This window comes from Procambarus clarkii, chromosome 16, assembly GCF_040958095.1.
Source record: "Procambarus clarkii isolate CNS0578487 chromosome 16, FALCON_Pclarkii_2.0, whole genome shotgun sequence".
Classification (NCBI taxonomy): domain Eukaryota; kingdom Metazoa; phylum Arthropoda; class Malacostraca; order Decapoda; family Cambaridae; genus Procambarus; species Procambarus clarkii.
In genome coordinates this window covers 48,445,485-48,459,204 of record NC_091165.1, presented here as the reverse complement: position 1 = coordinate 48,459,204, position 13,720 = coordinate 48,445,485, and the positions used below count along the sequence as shown (strand labels likewise).

Below are 13,720 nucleotides of genomic sequence, written 5' to 3'. Positions count from 1 at the left end.
TAATTCTATCCAAATAGTTTCTGTATGTGGCTCAGTTTTGATTCCCTCTTTTAGACTACATTTCAAATTGTACCCAGCAAATATGGCTACTCCCCCTCCTTGTCTAATGTATCTGTGTGAAATAGATTAAATCCATTTATTTGATATTCAGCTAATAGCTCTCTATTTTCTACATTCATCCACGTTTCGGTAAGTGCAATAATATCTATTTTTTCTGTGCAGACAAGATCATTTAATTCGTTAATTTTATTTCTTAGACTTCTACTGTTAGTGTAATATACCCTAAGTGAATTGTTATTTTTAGGCCCTTCTCTTTCCCTAATCATGTTGCCAATTCCTTTCTCCCACAATCACATACTTCTATTACCTCCTTCCTCCAAATCAATTCCCATACCTCTATCTACTAACAGTTTAAACCCAAACAAACACCTCTAACCACTTCTTCCAACGAGATCGCAACAGCAACAACCCCAGCTCTCGATAGATGCACCCCATCACGAGCATACATTTCATTTCTTCCATAGAAGTGTTCCCAGTTGTCTATGAAAGATATTGCATTTGATTTGCAATATCTTTCCAGCCGGCAATTGACAACAACTGCCCTCGACATCCATTCATTTCCCCCCGACATCCATTCATTTCCCACTCCCTTTCTTGGAAGAATGCCACATATGATCGGGATTCCTCCCTTGCTCCTAACTAATTCAGTGGCTGTCCTAAATCTCTGTATTAGTTCCTAACTCGTCCAACATCATTACCCTCTGCACTAATACAATGATATGTATGAACATATCATAATGTATGAACATACATAATTGGTAATTAAAAATCAGAGTTGTTTTAATTTATTAGATAATGTAAGGCGTCTGATAACACTATTGCAAATAATTTCTGAAGGTAAGGTAAATATCAAAAGAAGGCACCAAACCAGGAAGGCTATGTAGCACCATCAAAGTGTGAAATAATCAGAGGGCGCTAAATATCACCAAGAATGCCAAGATGAGAACAGAAACGCACAAGGTGAACGATATCAAAAGTATCCAATTCCCCAAGAATTCTATTCATAACCGCGAGGGACGGTTGGACAAGTAACCGCGAGGGACGGTTGGAAAGCAAGACACGCACTCGTCCTGGAAGGACGGACATTCAACAAGGATATGCACAACTGTAAGAGGGACAACGCAATTTGGGCAATAAGGAGCAGGGCGGAGCTCCATTAAGTGACCGTGGGTTAAGCGAGTATGGCCAATCCGCAACCTTGCCAAAACAGTTTCCCACCGCCGGTTACGGTGGTAGGAGGAAGGCCACGAGGGGGACACTACGTTTGAGAGTATGCTGCTTGTTACTAACTACAAAGGATCAACAACCCTGCCAACGGGCAAGGATGGAGGAATGAATAACAGGATAAAAGTCAGTTTGTCAGAATACCTTTATGAGAGATGACACAAGAACGGATAGCTTCCCTAGTGATAGCATCCGCACGCTCATTAATATGAGCGTAGCCACACGGCACCTGGCTGGAACCCAGCAAAATTGATTTAAATTTGCTAGAAATAAGAAACGGCCAATGTTGAATCTCTCTGACCACCGGATGGACAGGATTAATAGACCCTAGAGCCATGCGGGCACTATGAGAGTTGACTACAACCACAAAGGAGGATAACAATGAGAAAGCAAGAGATGGAGAGCATAAAGAATAGTATAAAGTTCTGCTGTGTAGACGCTAGCCTCTGAAGGGAGGCAACACATACAAGTGCGGTCAGGAAAAACACTGTCCACAGACTTAGACCCATTGGCTGAAGACGGAAATAGTGGGAGTGCGAAGAAAAGTGCTCAAGTAAAAGGCGTTTCAGAACAGGAAGAGGGGTAAAAGCTTTAGTGATGCGAGTCAAGGACGAACAAAACTTTGGAAGGGGAATTCTCTATGGAGGCAAGGAAGGAACAATATGAGAAACATTAGAAATATGAACAGAAAGAGAATCCTGTAAGCGAGACAACCAGACAGAAAGAGGGAGGCGATGAAGAGGAACGGGAACCATAGGAGGGGTAAAAGTTAAAGCACGACAGAAAGCATTAAAGAAAGTTAAAGCGAGAGAAAGGATGTTGTAAGGGCTGCACAAGATAGCGAAGACGGTATTGATCACAGCGGTCCTGGAGAGAGAGGCAGCAAGTGTCAGCTTACAAGCTGAGGGCGGGAGTCGAACGAAAGGCACCAGAGCTCAGACGCAACCCAGTATGGTGCAAAGCATCAAGACAGCGAAGAGTAGAAGAAGAGTATGCAGGGCAACCATAATCGAGTTTAGACAGGACGAGAGAGGAGTGCAAATAGAGGAGCGTGCGCCGATCCGCTACGCAAGAAGCATGGGACAAAACCTTAAGTAGGTTAAGAGCCTTGGAGCATTCTACTCAGGGGTAAGAGATATGGGCTGACCACGACAAAAGTGTCAAATTAACCCCAAAACTTAGCGAAATCCCTGTACACAAGGGGATGACCATAAAGCGACAAAGAGGGACAAAGAATGACATGCTTTCGAGTAAGTCAAAGCACAAGTCTTAGATGCAGAGATCTTGAATCCATGATTAGTTGCCCAAGACGACATGGCATCAATCGCAAGTTGAAGCCGCCATTGAAGAAGAGGCGAATCATTACCCTGACAAAAAAGAGTAAGATCGTCAACATAGAGAGTGGAGAAGACACCAGAAGGAAGAGAGGAGAGACCGTTGAGGGCAACTAGAAAAATAGTAGTGCTCAGAACACTACCCTGGGGTACACCCTCATACTGCCGAAAAGGGGCAGAGAGAGAGTGGTACCAAGCCACACATGAAAGGAACGACCAGAGAGGAAACTCTGGAGGGAGATGACCACGAAGGCCAAAAGAATGAAGCAGAGACTGAATGATACCGCCAGGTAGTTGTAAGCCTTTTCCAGGTCAAAAAGAACGGCAACAACAGAGGTCTTCGCAGCAAAAGCAGTACGCATATAGACCTCCAAGTTCACCAGGGCATCCGTTGTGCTGCGGCACTTGTGAAAACCAAATTGAGAAGGGGAGAGGTGGTGATAGTGTTTTAAGAACAACATCAAAAGAACGTTAACCATACATTCAAAGAGCTTGAAGACACAACTCGTGAGAGCAATAGGGCGGACGTCCTTAGGGGATTACCTGAGAGACCCTGGTTTCCAAACAGAGAGGACAATAGCATCGAGTCAGTCTTCAGGGACTGACAAAGACTCCCAGACCCGATTGTACAGACCCGGTAAATACCGAGACGTGCACGGAGGGAGATGGCAAAGCATTTCATAATAAATGCCATCGGAGCCCGCCGCCATAGAACCACAGAGGGCTAGGGCAGACTAAAGCTCAGAGATGGAGAAGGGATCATTATAGGGAAGGTGAAGATGAGTACAGAAGTTTAAAGGACGAGATTCGAGAATAGGCTTACAAAGAATGAAGGACTGGAGAAGATGAGAACCAGAAAAGATGAAAAGTGTGAACCCAGTTCCATCGCGACCTGCAACGGGTCCGCCACGAGCACCACGGAGGCGAAGGACCAGTGAGACATCGGGAACAATCTTACCCACAATCTTCCGGATGCGCTTCCAGACTAGCGGTAGAGGAGTTTCGGACGTAACGTTGGATTTATAAGACATCCAGCAAGCACGTTTAGCAGCAGGGATGGTCCTACAGGCCACTGCACTCGCCTTCCAAAACGAAAAAAAAGACTCGACAGTCTGCCGGCGGCAATGTGTCTTCCAGGTTGCACACTTACAGCGGACAGCCCGAACACAGTCCACATTCCACCAGGGAAGGCACTTCCGCGTTTCCCGAGAGGAAGAGCGAGGAATAGAGCAGAGGGCATCATCAAAAACAGTGTCATGAAAGAAGAGGGTGGCACGAGGGAGATGCAGAACGGAGATGCAGAACGGAGAGTGTCGGAAATAGTAGCACGGAGAGTAAAGAGGCGCCAGTCAGCCTCAGCAAGCCGCCATCTAGGGAAGGAGAGTAGGAGGGTGAAGAGCGAAAAGTAACAAGGATAGGAAATTGGTCACTGCCATGGAGGTCATCAAGGACCCACCACCCGAAATCTAAGGAAATTGATGACGAGCACAGAGAAAGATCGAGACAAGAAAGGGAGCGAGTCGGAGAGTCCAAATGAGTGGGCTCACTATAATTAAGAAGGGACAGGGAAGAAGAGAGGATGAAAGGTTGAAGGAGGTGACCCCGGGTGTTTGTCAGCACATCACTCCAAAGGGCATGACGACAATTGAAATCACCCAGCTTGAGCACAGGCTCCGGCAAGGAGTCTAGGTGTTTAAAATCGGGAAGAGAAAGTGGGGGAGTGGGGGAGATAAATGGAACACACCGTGTACTATTTACACACAAAGACACGGGCAGTAGAACAGTGGAGAGGCGAGGATAAAAAGTAAGGTGATAAAGGGAACAACTGAGCGAATCAAGAGAGCAGAAGAGTTATGGGCAACAGCAACAGCTGGGGGGATGGGGGGGAGAGAAAAGAATAACCACGGAAGCTACCAGGACGAGCACCAAGCATCGGCTCCTGGACACACACACAAAGGGACGAAAACTGTGAATTTAGAAATTGGTGGCCAAGGATATTGGCGTAAAATCCACGGGTATTCCACTGAAGATTAGACAACGGCAAAAAGAGAGAGGATAGCAACAGAGATCAAAGAAGAAACAAAGGTGAAAAGGGAACACAGCACGTTAAAGAAGCACAGGGTCAGCAAAGTCAGGGTTAGGGGGCATGGGTAAACTGAGTAGAGGAGGAGGGGAAAGAAGCGGGAGGACAGACTAGAAGTGGACGAGCAGGAACTGGAGGAGGGGGAGGGGGCAGAAAGAGGGGAGAGCACCTCAGCAAGGGCAGTAACCGAAACGGAACTGGGGGCTAAAGAAACCCCCACAGTAGGAACAGGAGGCTCCTCCACCGAAGCGGGAGGGGAAGGAACGATAGAATCAGAGATAGGAGGTGAAGAAGAAAGCAAAGCCTTCTTACCTACTGGGGAGGAGGAAGGAGAGGAGCCAGGTTTCCGCTTCTGACACATAGACAGGTGTCTGAGCAGCAATGTACTGGGCAACAGACTCCAGCGTCTCCATAGGATAAGAGCGCGAGTGAATAACACGACCACCAGGAGAGCAATGGACATCGGCCCGCACAATCAGGTGGCGTGGAGAGCCAAGAGACGGAGGAGAATGATGGGAAGGAGGACCAGAGGGAGAGGAGAAAGAAAACACAGGAGACCTGACAGACAGGGTAGAAAGAAGGGATACCCTAAACAGAGAACCAGGAATGGGACCCTCCAGGACAGAACAGAGGGAAACGGGGGTGGTGGTGGGCGGCGTGTCAGGGTCTAAGGCTTGGAAACGGTTGAGACTGAGGAAGGCGGGAAGGACGAGGAGAGGAAGAGCGCACCACGCGAGAATAGGAGACGCCAGCGAAAGAGAGGAGACGATGAACTTGGCACCTAGCCTCTGGAAATGACAAACGGTCCCGGTGCTTCAAGTTGAGGACGGCCGCCTCAAGTTTGTAACATATAAACATGCGGGAGAAGGTAGGGTGGGCCTCGCCACAATTGAGGCAGCGGGCCTGGGGAGAAGTGCACTCCAACTTAGTGCCCCTCATCTCCACACAGGGGACAGAGAGAGACAGGACTAGAGCATTTGAGGGCACCATGCCCAAACCTCCAGCACTTGTTGCAGAGCCGAGGAGATGGAATATACTCCTGAACGGAGCATCTAGCACCAGCAAGAATGACATAGGGCGGAAGGTTCCTACCATCAAAGGTAATCTTCACAACCCGAAGGGGCAGACGGCGATGACCACGAGGGGGACGAGTAAACGTATCCACCTGGAGGACAGGATGACCTGGGCCTTGAGGATATGCTTGATATCCTCGTGGCAGTCTTTCAGATTCCTAACACCAGTCGCAATATGGTGTGGGAGGAGAACAGTGCCAACACTGCATTTAACCGAGCGTTCTTTGAGACCCGAACAGGGGTCTCGCCAAGGCAGGATAAGGCGGCCAAGAGGGAAGCTGCATCCTGTCAAGGAGCAGCAACGACACAGGTACCAAGACGGGTGGGGTTGAAGGTAAGAGGCATCTACAGAATCCACAAGATGCCTGTGAAGGGAAAACCCGTCAAGAGTTGAATCTAAAGAATGGAGGTCAAAGTACTTAGTCCACGTAGCAGGAGCAAACAAAGCATGGTACAAATTAGTATGGGAAGGGAGCATAAGAGAGCGGCCGTGGTGGGGATGGCGATGAGAACCTTCAGAGAAAGACGGGTCAAAAGGCACAGTAATCAAAATAAGAGATGGAGCCGTGCAAGGGGACGAGGCGGTTACCACAGCAGGCTTGGGGCTCGAGCCAACCACAGGAGGGAGTGGAGCAGGGAGGAAGAGTTCGGTCTGGGCCTAAACCGGGCCCTGTAGTGGGGGCTACAGATTCCGGTCTTCCCTTTCAGGACAGTCCGACTCAGGGGCCTGGTTGCCCACCCCATGAGCCTGTGTAAGAGAAGTCGTGTCGTCACCCATGCAGCAAACAATATAAAAAGCTTGGTACCTGGAACCAAGGGATAACACCTACCAGGGCAGCCAGGGAGGCTGAGCACGGGCCAGTGCAGGAAGGGTGCGTCGTCCCCAGCGGTGCTCCCCCTTTTCAACAGGGGAGTCCTACTACATCGTCCATTCTCCCACACTGGTGTTAACACCCTATTCCCCTTATTGCCCCAGCCTGGACCTTGCAGGAAATCTAATGGTTTCAGTCTAGACTGTGAGGCGCCGTTAGTTTTAATCACGCCGACCAATCCCTTGCTAAGAAAGACGGTAGAAACTCTCAGAAATGTCTCTAAAATATGGAGTGCTGCAATATTCTTGTGAAATGGCCCTGTGTTGGACCAGAGGAAGATAGAGATGCAACGCTTCCTCAAGCGTTTGAAAGCTATTTTACATATAAATATTTCAATGAAAAATGTAACTTTAACGTGCAGCATTTATGACACACTGATCTACAATTTCACGGTTAGTTTGCATATCGCCTTCATACAATTTGCTTTACTTTAAAATACAACGTATGCAGTATATACATACAATTTATGTCGAGATTAACAGAAGCAATGCACAAGATGGCACAACAATCCTCTCAAACCCAAGAAAACACTATAAACTCAAACAACCAAGAACAACAGTGAACCTCACAGGCCCTGGAAGCTCCCCCCCCCCCCCCAAGCACCTCAGTTACAATAGTTCCCAGTTAAACATACAACACAATACATGTATACAAAAATGTGTACAAAGTAAACAAATTCCATCAGCATGAGAGAAAAGTATTATGAAAAATTCAACAAACAATGCAACACACACATAATAGGGCAACATGTGACGCACAATGGAGGCCACAGAACAACCTCCACACACTAGCAAGGAATATCTCGAGTCACTACACACAGGCAAGTGTTCTACAGATCAACCATGAAAACAGTGAATACATAAATATGAAACAATACGATCGCATAAAAGCATAATAATGGACACAGAGGAGACGGAAAACAACGAAACACACACACAGGCATCCGTAAGACTTATTGTATGAACACAGTCACACAAGATGAACATTTCGGTCAATAAAACCAATGAAGAGGAATCTCCACAGGCACACCAGCTGGCAGACGACCAGCATCCATAACTCTACAAGGGCCTCCCGGAGCATAACCTCCTGGCTCAGAGGCATCTGAGCCTTCCCATCAGGGGAGCACCTCGCCCACAACCACCTGCACAACCCGTGCCAAACCATCAGCAGCTCAATTCTGCAAACCAACATGCCCATCAACCTTCCTATATCCTATACAATGCCTCAAACCCCACATGGGCATAGTAGAGCATCCCATCCGTACCTACCATTGAGTAGGAGAAAACCAGACAAACATGGACCCTTACCTCGCCTTCTACCCCCTCCGCACCATTACGCAGGATCTGTAGAAACCGCCATACACCCTATTATAACGTGCCTGCACTTGCACCCCTTCAACATTATCACTCGACCCATTTAATTCAGCTTTACACGGAGATCTCGCAGTGTGTGTCCAATCTACTATTTATAAGCGAATGCAGATGAATCAATGCATCCTGCGGTACTTTGAGGCCAAACATCTTGGCCACCCGCCTCGTCTTCAGATATGGAAAACATTCTCGATTCCTCCTTACAGTAATCTCATCATTTAATCATAAAGAAAATTACCCATATACCCGAAGTCATCGAGCCACATCCTCACATTTCAACAAGCTACAGTTCAGTTACAACCGCCACTCCCCCGACTGAACTTGACTCCAAACCACCACTTAAGCTACAATCGTGCAATTGTTAGAGAAGCTACGACATTGAGACACAGGAGCCAGTACCACCATGCAACCAATGAACGCAGTTTATCCAACCGGGAACTGGCATCCCTGAACCCAGAACAATTCAATTTCTTGACAAGAGCACGAGAGGGAGGTTCTTCCTTGACTGCTACAGTCCAACACAGCATGCACACAATAAAACTTTACTGTATCTCTGAGACCTTAACACTATTATCATGCCTCAGTAAGACCATAACATAACTGGAGAAAAACTCTTCCCTTCTATACACTTGGTAAACCCTGGAGGCGCACAGAACTTAATTTGGGAACGAATCAAAGATCCGCAAGACTCACCCGAGCACGAATGTGACCCACACCATCCGGCTCTTTGTGTAAAACACGAACCGGAGCCAATTTTTCAGTGAGTCCAGGTGCCACCTATCAATACCCTTTGTGATTAAACAATACCTGATGTGATTTTCAATTCGATTTCTTCGATTGCTTAATCCCAGAGGCTTTCAACAGCCTTTGGGATTAAACAATACTGTGTGATTAAACAATACCTAATAAGTCCACTAAAGGTGAACTCCGCCACCCTCTGCACTTTGTGCAGGGGGGGGGGGCACAAACACCACATTAGTCTTATGACTGCTTTCGTTGCCATGATATCATAACTGCTTCGTCTGACAACACAGCCCATTCACATTGAGAATGGCAAAAGAGAAAATACGAAACCTTTTAACTCAAAAGGATTGAGACTAAACAGTCTTTTACTATCACCCACCTCGCTAACAACTTCCCAAGGTGGGTACACATATCTCACCCCCTGGGCAAGGGGGCCCCATGAGGTTCCAATCTTCCACCACTGACATGAGGAGCGTCACGACCTACAGAACCACTAGCAGCTCACGTCCGAGGTAAGCGCAACCTCTACACCACATCCAGCTATTACCTGCAGGTCAAGAACAGTGTCCACGATGTTTACACCACACCCCACTCTCTGCATCCGTATCAGATTGCCTTTACACAAACTCGACTGGCCTTTGACTCGAGTTCGAAGATTGTCACGAGCACTAACCGACGGCGACCCCACTCGTGCTACGAACTATAAACAGGGATGCGACCCACTGGAGTAGGTGGGATTGGAATAACCGCCAGTACCCACTGCACAATCAGATCACTCTCACTGGCGTCACAAGGCTCCACTGCACTACCTCTAGGACGCATCACCTCGCATGGAATTCACCCCCATACATCACGTCGTCGACCACACCCTCATTTGCTGGTTGTCGGAGGAACCACAGCTTTCACACTCCACACCACCTAGAAGCAATGGGGTTGCTACACCAGGAGCACGCGCATGCACATGGACCCAGCCAGGAATGCCATCACTACCTGCTGCATCACTGACGCTGGAGCCATCACTGGTACTTCTCCGGGGAGGAAGGGAAGAAATTTTCTCCATAAATATTCCCCCCGTCCACAGGCCCCACACGGCAAGCAGCGGCATGTTTATTCTGGAATTTCAACTTATAGCATGTACATGGTTGCCCAGCATAAATAGTGTAGGCTGTAACCTGTCAACAACTTGAAAGAGGAAATATTTCTCACCAACTACACACGGATGGTTTGAGTACCATTTAATAAAACCCTGGCTAGTCCAGAAGTAAACATTCTTTCCTGTGCACCAACAACTTGACAACATCGATAGAATTACCTCTTTAGCCATCTCGAAAGCCGCATCATGTACCAACAAGAGAACTTTTGTTAACATAATAGATCTTCACCTCGTCCTGCTCATGAGGTAGAGGGAACGTCTGGTCCTCATACTTGGTCACAAACAATATAAAAACGTCGCTCAATTTAATTTTAAGCGTTACCCAGCCAGACATTACCCATTATACTCCAAGCAGGTTTTGTGAACATTTGTGCAGCACATCCTCTAAATGTCGATCCCACACAACATAATTCACTTCATTAGTGAACTCCAGGCCAGGAAACTCAGACCACCTCCGTGGAGAAGAGGCATTCCAGCACTAGTGATGGAATGCCCGGACCCCGACCCCTGAAGGGGACAGCGGCGAGGAAAGAGAAAGCGGGGACAACCAATCCATGCAGTCAATCGCCAAATCAGGAGAGCGATTATTCACATCCACAGTTATGGCTGGCTGGTCGCTCAGGTGTTGGTCCCCAGTTGCCTACCAAGGCATGGAGTCGGTGGTTGGGTGTCAGTTCTCTGGCCCATGTGGTACCCTGCTGTACAGATTTCCTTTACGATGGGGTCGTTAAGACGTATCTGAAACAGACATCTTTGACTGGACTAAAATTTTCAACATCACATGACCATACGACGCTTGGTATTGTGCTGGTGGAGGTGGTTCGTGTGAAGTTGACTGATCTAGGAGGAGTGCAGCTAGTTAAAGACCGATGTATGTTGGTGAAATATATTCAGCTAGATACGTTCCAGAAGTTCCTCGAGTGGTGTGAGGGTTGCTCTTTCCGTATGTCAGGGTGTGCTGGCACAGTAAGAGTGGTAAACTTGAGTGTGACCTTTTATATATGTGCCAGTGAATCGTGCACTGTTTGAAATAACAGATGGGCTGTTGACCAGGATGTTTGGGTAGTTCGTGAAGGTGTTAAACGAGAGGTGGAATAAAGTTTCAGCGGGCTAATGTAAGGGAATGCTTGCTGGCACCTGGACGCTGACAAAGTCCCAGATGCAGGATATACAATCTTCGTTTTCTCTGATGGGGTTTATGGTATGAAGTATGTATTCGGGAGAGCCCTGTATCTGTTATCGCTGTGGTCTGCAGGGTTACCTGGTGGCAGCTTGCTTAGTGAAGGTGTCACTAAGTAACATGTCAATATCTTCAGGGAGGGTGACTTTTCTGCTTCTCCGAACCCAGTGGAATTCTACAGAAGTGTTGACTTGGGGACTTTCCCTCTCATCTCGGAGGCTTCTCCAGCTGCTTCTCCAAATTAAGGTGTACGTCCCTCTCGACTCGCTTACAGGACCTTTCGCGTCGAACTGAGCTGGTCATTCAGCAGAAACACAGGAAGGGCACTGACAGGTCACGGTGCATGGGTGGTATATAAGGATCCAATGGAGATAAAGGGTGGGGATTGATGAGGCGGTAGTTGTCGAGGAGCGAGAGTGGGGTGAGATGGCTCCTTTGCCAGTGCCTGCCAGTGGGGCCCCCATAGTGCCAGTGCACAGAGGTTGACCTTGGTGCTGGGGGGGGGGGGGGTGGTGCAGGGCATGATTTACGTCTGGTATTGGAAAAGGGAAAAATTGCATCTGGTAATGATGGGAATTCCCCGTTGTCAGACATCCCTGATCATCGAAAAGTAGTTTCCATAAAGGTTGATCAGATATTTGTGGACCTGCTGCCGCGAGCTGGTGGGTGGGTGGGTGTGTATGTGTGTGTGGGGGGGGGGTGTCCTCTTGGATATTTTTTTTTCTTGTGTATTTCATTATTATTTGAAAGGGTTTCTGACGCTACCGTAATCTGGTACACTTCGTTACTGGGATACCTTTCGGGCCTTTGTATTATATGCATTTTTTTTCTGTTAATGTTTTCCTGTTTTTATATTATATTATTCCTTGGGTTGTTTTTACCTTGTGCTGTTTTTCAGTGTTATGCTCGGTACTTGTTCCTCATGTATGTGTTTAGTTTTGCTTTACCTGTCTTCGCTTTGTTGCAGGGTACTATAGTGTGAATTGTCCAGGTAATTATAGGTATCCCGTGTTGTTATGATGTTCCATTTGGTATATTGTCCTTGTGTGGTTGTGCATTATACATTATCCATAAAGCAATGTTTTATTATCACTGAGTATTATATTGTTGAAGTGGTGTATTTTAGTTTTTCTTCTATCTTTACTTGTATTTGTGTCACATCTTTTGTGTGCATGGAGTTGTATCCTGGTGAGTGTCTGTGTACTGCACTGGTGTTTTATATTTCTGTACTGGTGTGTGTTTTTGTATTGGTTTGGTGTATTTTCTTATTATTGTGGTGTTCTGGTGGTGATACATCCTGAGGTGTTAGACACTGTTATGGTGCTTCAGTACCTTGTCTTTGAATTGTATTTATATGTCGTTTTATAATAAGAAAAAACAACCACATCCTCACTCAGAGGCAGTTATCACCGGACCCACGTAATGATCTTTGGAGATGTGAGGATGGTGCATGTTAAGTGGGAATATATCACATGCTTCTGACTTGCCTGGTACACTTATCAGCTACATGCCAACTTTCTAATGGTTAAATTGTTACGGGTAGTTGTCTGTCACAAGAGCTCGGGGGCATGTGGTGCAACAGGTATATATAAAATGTTTATGTACTTGCAGTTTGATAAAAACATACTTTAAAAAGGTTAATTGTTGTTTCAGATGTGAGGGAATCTGGGTCATGTCCACCGTCCCTTCGTCATTGCCAGTGCTGGTGAAGCAGCTCCTGATGCAGTATGCGAGACGACTGGTCATCTACACCGTCCCTTCGTCATTGCCAGTGCTGGTGAAGCAGCTCCTGACGCAGCACGAGCGACTATTGGTCATGTCCCCCGTACTTACAGCTGTTGTTTACTAAAAAGACTTGATTTAACAAGAAAATCTTGCGTAATAGTTTTATTACGTATTTATAAAGAACATTAAGGTTGAAAAGTTAACGTGAAGTGAAGACTAGGCAAACATGAACATGAAAGGCGGGTAGTTCTTTGTGACATCAATGACTTGGCTTCACATTTCTTTCGTGCCCTCACTCCTTCCTCTGCCACTCAAAAAAAAAAAAAACCAGTAGGTACTGGTATATCATTAAATCAAAACTAGGCTGTATGTATCTGGGGGGGCGGGGGAATAGAATGACAATGCAAGAGATTGTAGTGAGACGTACTAGAAGTTTTTCTAATGTAAATATGTGGACGATTTTGTCAGCTGTTGAATTTGAGTGGTACGTTTTTTTAGATTTGCAGATCCATGTTTAAATATATTGCTACTCGGGAAGAATTATGAATAAATGTGTGCTCTTTTCAGTATATTTGAGTTATTAGTATTCTTACCCATCAGTGTCTACGTGGGAGAGTGATGTTTAGCTCTATATGCCCCAAACCAGTTAATGCTCTTAATAAACATGATATATTATGAAGCCTTTCAGATTACTGTTGTATTTACCAGTAGATACATTCCTCCCCTGCCTATAAGCCACATACGTCCACTCTGTACATAGCTTAGAAGCCTCATAGTTTTATTAGGAAATGTTAGAGAGTTGGAATAAACCACGAAAATTGAATTATGGCAGTTTTAAATTCGATGGGCGAGGATCGTTAGCCTCTACACCTGGGGTTCCCTCCCTGTCCAACTCGTTGTTG

The 13,720-nt window shown here is 46.6% G+C and overlaps 1 long non-coding RNA gene across 1 annotated transcript in view; it reads left to right on the top strand.

Annotated features, from left to right (window-relative positions):
- Positions 1-13,394, top strand: part of LOC138365437 (uncharacterized) — a 108,531-nt gene extending 95,137 nt beyond the window's left edge. The window contains exon 2 of the long non-coding RNA XR_011228816.1: positions 12,747-13,394. This is a non-coding gene — a long non-coding RNA (uncharacterized lncRNA). The remainder of the gene's footprint in view (positions 1-12,746) is intronic.
- Positions 13,395-13,720: the final 326 nt, after the last annotated feature.